At 40.1% G+C, this 6,000-nt stretch overlaps 1 pseudogene; it reads left to right on the top strand.

The window, feature by feature from the left end:
* Positions 1–452: 452 nt before the first annotated feature.
* On the top strand, positions 453–3,292 carry LOC130134598 (trimethyltridecatetraene synthase-like; annotated as a pseudogene).
* Positions 3,293–6,000: the final 2,708 nt, after the last annotated feature.

The following is a 6,000-nucleotide window of genomic DNA, read 5'->3' as shown; positions in this document are numbered from 1 at the left end:
GCGGGCGTTGTGTTTTAATTTGAACAGCAGAAGGAAGAAGAAGGAAGAAGAACAGTGGAAGATACTGATGATGAATCATCAAGTCATCCCTCAATCATTTGGACTGATCAATGTTGCCCAACAAAATGAGGGAGGCTATGATTGACAAAAGTCCAGTTCTAATGAATTGTTGCACTTGGTTAGAAATAATTAAAGAGTTCAAAGTTTTTATCAGTTTCTCGAGAGACTATAATAAAATAAATACAAAACCTGACCTAAAAGTCTAGATATGAGCAACCTATTTTAAGCGTTAGCAGAAATAGAAAAGATTCAATCACGGGTTTGCAGCTCCATAATTTAAACTTATCATAAATTTTTTAACTTACCATAATTTTTTCTTCTTTTTGGATTTTCTTTTGGTGACTTTTAGTGGGTCATGTCCAAAGAAGAGAATTCGTGAGTGATTATCTTATTTAAACCTAATTTCATAATACCTACATGAATAAAATCAAATACGATGCATGCATCACGCTTTCAATAGTATATGAAGTTTCAGATTCCATTCCAGTCTTGAAAAGTCCACAAACATTCTCTAATGAATGAAGACAACTGGCTTGATAAACGTGGCTATTACTTTTAATCATGTTCACCCCCATTGCTTGCTTTTATATTGCCATAGACACTAGACAGATAGAAGCCTCTCGCTCCTATTGCAACGAACCCTCCCCCAAAGCTCAACGACTCAGCCCCTGCATAACACCCCATGGATGCTCCTTCTTGGGAGGCATACGGCATCGCTTGCCTTGCTGTAGCCTTCCTCCTCCTCCTCTCCAGTCACCTCCGCCGCCGCAAACTTAAGCTAGCGCCGGGCCCAAAACCTTGGCCTGTCATTGGAAGCCTCAATCTCATTGACCCACTCCTTCACCGGTCGATCCACGATCTCTCTCGAATATACGGGCCCCTCATGAAGCTCCAAGTTGGGTGCTACGATGTGGTCGTGGGCTGTTCCGCAGACATGGCCAAAGCCTTTCTCCAAACCCACGACACTGTTTTCGTCTATCGGCCCAAACTCGCTGCAGGCAAGTACACGGCGTACAATTACTCCAATATGGGGTGGTCACCGTACGGGCCCTATCTTCAACAAGCCCGTAAAATCTTCCTAACACATTTGTATGGTGTCGCAAGCCTTCAATCGTTTGAGTATATAAGAGTGGAGGAGATGAAGGTGCTTACGAGAAATTTGTTCGAGGCGAAGGGCCAACCAATAAATGTGAAAGACCATCTCTCACGTTTTACTCTCAATGTGATTAGTCGCATGGTATTGGGGAACAAGTACACAGACATGTCCGAGAGCTCCAATATTGTGTCGCCTCGGGAGTTCAAGAAGATGGTCGCCGAGTGGTTCGTGCTCAACGGGGTTGTAAATATATGTGATTTCGGACCTTGGCTGGATTTTCTCGACTTGCAGGTCATAATTTAGACGGCACAACGTGACTTGATTGATTCGCGAAATGAAATTCGATAATTTCGTGTTATTAATTTTATATGGAGAATTAATCGATATAGTTTCTTTTTAAGATTTTTTAAAGTCAACTGTTGGTGTAAGAATTTACTTATATGCTTATTATTGGATTATTGACATGTGCAAAAATTTAATTTAAACACACATATCATTCACCTAAAGGTGAATGTACATGTTTATTTTTTTTTTTTACTAATATAAATTCCTCCTCTCTTATTGGTCTCTTATAGGGTTACATAAAGAGAATGAAGGCCCTAAGCAAAAAGTTTGATAGGTTCTTGGAGCATGTGTTGGATGAACATGAGGCTAAGAGAGTCGGAGTCAAGGATCGTGAGGCCAAGGATATGGTGGATGTACTATTGCAACATGTGAACGATCCTAATCTTAAGGTGAAGATTGAAAGACATGGGGTCAAGGCCTTGATCCAGGTACAATATTATTAAGTTTTTATCCCTAACTCCTAATCAAATTGTTACTTTGTCTACCCTAAATAAATGATGAAATCACTCTCACGTTTAGATAGATTTTATTTTTTTATATTTTATTTAATTACGAAGCTTTGAATATTTTTTAATCCGAAAAATCTGAAATTTCCACAACATCTAAATATTGACATGTAAATTAACATATAATATTTTTATAATTCTTTAAAACGTAAACAGTATTTGAAATGTTTACGAGAAGCAAAACATTTTTACTCTCACTTAATCCTAAACGAATTTGAAGAAAAGAGTAATGATGATCATGCCCATAAATAGGTGTCTGCATATGTGTTTACGTTGGTTTCCCAATTTTCTTGTTTAAGTATATATTGTCAGGTAAAATTTTGATGACATGAGAAAAATGATATGGTGAAATTTCTTGCAATTTATTCAAAAAGTAAAGTATGACGAATCCTTATTTCATCCATCACACCACACCCGTTGCATTGCTTCAAGACTATTCCAAAAGAATTAATCAAGTTTCATCGTGAAAAAACAAAATTTTCTATGATTCGACATTCCTGAACATTTTTATAATAATATCCGTACTTTCGCACATCAAACAGGACTTGATAGTTGGTGGAACAGATACCTCGGCAATGTCTGTGGAGTGGTCAATGTCTGAACTCCTAAAGAACCATAGGATATACAACGAGGCAACTCGACCATAATCGGAAGGGAGAGATGGGTTCAAGAAGCGGACCTCGTGAACCTACCTTACATAAATGCTATTGTTAAAGAAACGATGAGATTGCACCCATCAGGGGCATTTCTTCCCCCCTCGCTCTGCAAGCCGAGGCTGCAAGGTCGCTGGACACGATATACCCAAGGGCACAAGAGTCGTTATTAGTACATGGAGCATTATGAGAGATCCCGAATATTGGGACAATCCGGAAAAGTTCAGCCCCAAGAGGTTCATTGGGAAAGCGATTGACGTGAAGGGACAAGACTTCGAGCTCTTGCCACTCGGGTCCGGTAGGAGAATGTGTCCGGGTTATAATTTCGGGCTCACAGTGATTCCTACAAGTCTAGCCAATCTCATACATGGGTTCACATGGAAATTGCCCGGGGATATGACAAGGGAGGACCTAAACATGGATGCGATTCCTGGGATATCCACACCAAGGAAAATCCCGCTGGTCGCTGTTGCTGAGCCAAGGCTGCCACTTCATCTTTATTGAATCTGTGTAGTATCTCAAGTTTCGTCTATCATGGCCTTTCTTTTTGCCTTTTGTGTTTTTAATGTTATTGTGGGCATAAAATTGAAAAAATGTCTTCGAGCACTTTCGTGCACCTTCTAAATCGTAAAAAAAAAAAAAAAACACCTTGTATGTGTCTTGAACAAATAATGTATTATTATAAAGATTTCAATATTCTCAATCATACGTATGGATTGCACGTGGTACGAATTAATAATAGAGGCATGAGCGAGCTCAGCTCTATTCAGAGCAATCACTTTTGAGGAGCTTCATGAACTTGTATTTGAAGATTTGTTTCACATATTAGGTCTAAATCTAACTGGCTCGTGTTACCTTTTCGATGATTTCATTGGTATACTAATGGGAGAAAATATTAGGTAGTCCCAACTCCTTCACGTTGGCGTAGTCTCGCTCCAATCAGCAATTGACACGTGGCGCCACGCGGCGCGGGTGGGTCCCACCGACGAAGCCTCTCTCCCCTCCTTTCTTTCTCTCCACTTTTCATCTTTCCCAACTCGAAACTTCTTGTCACAGTAAAACACTAATCGGATCTGCGAAAAAGGAAGGACAAGAAGATGGAAATCAAGAGCATAATTGTTGGAAGATTGCAAGGCTCAGATTCGCCTTAGATCAGATGACAGAAAGGAATCCCACCATGGCTGCAGCCGGTCCCGGCCGCCCCGCCAAGATGCAACCGGTTGTCGGTGCCTGCCCGATTTCACATTCTCTCTCCTTCGTATACGTGCGAATCATCACAGCCTCTTTTATTTGTTACGTATTGTCGTTCTTTTCCACAGTAATTGGTGGAAGAAGAGGATATTGGTGATGAACTTCTGGAAAGTTGCACATCAAGATGATGATGATGAAGACAACGAGGAAAATAAAAGCGAAGCAGATGCATTTCAACCGATCTTTTTCCTTTCTCGGCCTCAGCTTTCTTCCGCTTCTTCTTTTCTTATTTCTTTCCTTTCTTTTGCTTTTGTTTGGTGGTTGAGGAGAACATGTACATAGATATTTAGACATAGATATATGTACAGTTTAACGTTCAGCAAGAAGCCGACAACCCCGACGCAAGCGACCATGTAGGGGTGGCGAAATCATCGGCTCTGCCGTTAACCGAAGAGGGGGGTCACCACCGCTGACGGCAAGTCACCCCGCCTCTTCGGGGGTTAAAGCCCTCGGGTGAGCATGCGGGTTACCCATGAACTGTGGAGACGGAGACTTGGGATGAAACTTGAGGATTTGTTGGGGAAGATGAGCCGTGAAGAGAGAGAGAAAGAGCGAGAGAGTCTCCGTCCGTGGGACCCACCCGCGACACGTGGCACCATGTGTCGATCCCTGAATGGCGCGGGGCTACGCTGACGTGGAGGAGTGGCACCATTCTCTACTAATGGAGGTCGACACCGGGCCTTTGGTGCACGCAATTGAGTCTCGGAAATCCAAGGCAGTGGTCCTTGTTGTAAATATGAATGGCTTCGAATCAAAGAGCAATCAAGTCGAACTTTGAGGCGTGATATCACTTTCCTTAAGGATTTATTTGCCCCACAATTGTTGCTAATGGTCACCAGCAAAATCCTCCAGGATACAACAAAGTCTCAAAATGAGAATACTAGATAAGCAATTCTAGTATTTCTCCAGGGTCTCTACGAAACAAAGAAATGATGACCGTAGCTTTCGAAAGAAGACTTGAAGAAATTGATCTCTCTTTCTTTCTTGCCAAAAACTGACATATATAGAAATCGGTCTTAAAGAACATTGGCAACTCTTCACGAAAGGTTGCAAAGCTAACAAAGATATTCTTTCGGAAGAAGTTGCAAACTGAATATATGCAACCCTTCGGAAAAGATTGAAAACTGAACAAGTATAATCTTCAAAAGTTGTCTTGGAAAGACACATGTAAAATTTGGAATAAAATAAATAAATATATAATTTCGAATTTTCACAATTTCGAAAAATTACTTAATAAACAAAAAACAACCTTTCAAATAATAAAAAAATTAATAAGACAACCTTACGAAATAAGATAAAAATATAAAGGGATTAGTGCTAATTAAACCGCGGCCGCGCAAGCGTGCAAAGTGCTAAGTGCGCCTAATAATCGCGCAATTATTCGCGCACCCGCACGCGGGTATTGTATGGACTAGCACACACCCCATTGTCTTCACTCTAAAGAAGCAGAAGATATTCACGCTTATAAAGTCGCCTACTTTCTCAAAACTTTCCTATGTGGGATAAAGGAAAATGCACTATTTTGTTTGTTTTACAAACAAACAACCAACAATCCCCCATTTTGTTTGTAAAACAAAATACCAACTAAGATTAAAAAAATAAAATAAAAATACAGCCATAATTTCCATGAGATTAATATACATATATAAAGGTCTCTTTCGAGTTAAACCTTTACTTAGTACAAGTACCTCAAGACTCTATCAAAGTGACAAGTAGCTCGGCTTTAAACTTGTACTTTTAAATAATAGAATCGGACATACCGCACATATACTAACCTCTTGTTTCAGCGAGAAGTTCTATATTACTCAGCACTATTATGGCCTTGTGCTTGATCCCGTTTTATGAGCTCTCTAGAAAGCAACCCTAACTTTCGTAAAGCGGCACCACTTCTAAGCTCATATAGGTGAAGTATCTACCATGTGTTTACATTACTATTAACACATTACATATTTGTACAATACTTCATTAAGAATTCAATTCACCCTTGAAACCGTAACAGACGATACCGACTTCTCATATCAAGGCTAGCGTCGGTATCAAACAATCACTTTTCAGTAACTTGTTTTTACCCATTAAACCTTATAACTAG

The sequence above is a fragment of the Syzygium oleosum genome, unplaced genomic scaffold, assembly GCF_021117445.2.
Source record: "Syzygium oleosum isolate NSW1041296 unplaced genomic scaffold, Sole_v2.1 Sole_v2.51, whole genome shotgun sequence".
Lineage (NCBI taxonomy): Eukaryota > Viridiplantae > Streptophyta > Magnoliopsida > Myrtales > Myrtaceae > Syzygium > Syzygium oleosum.
The sequence above is the reverse complement of the archived record's forward strand: the minus strand, read 5'-3'. Positions and strand labels throughout refer to the sequence as shown.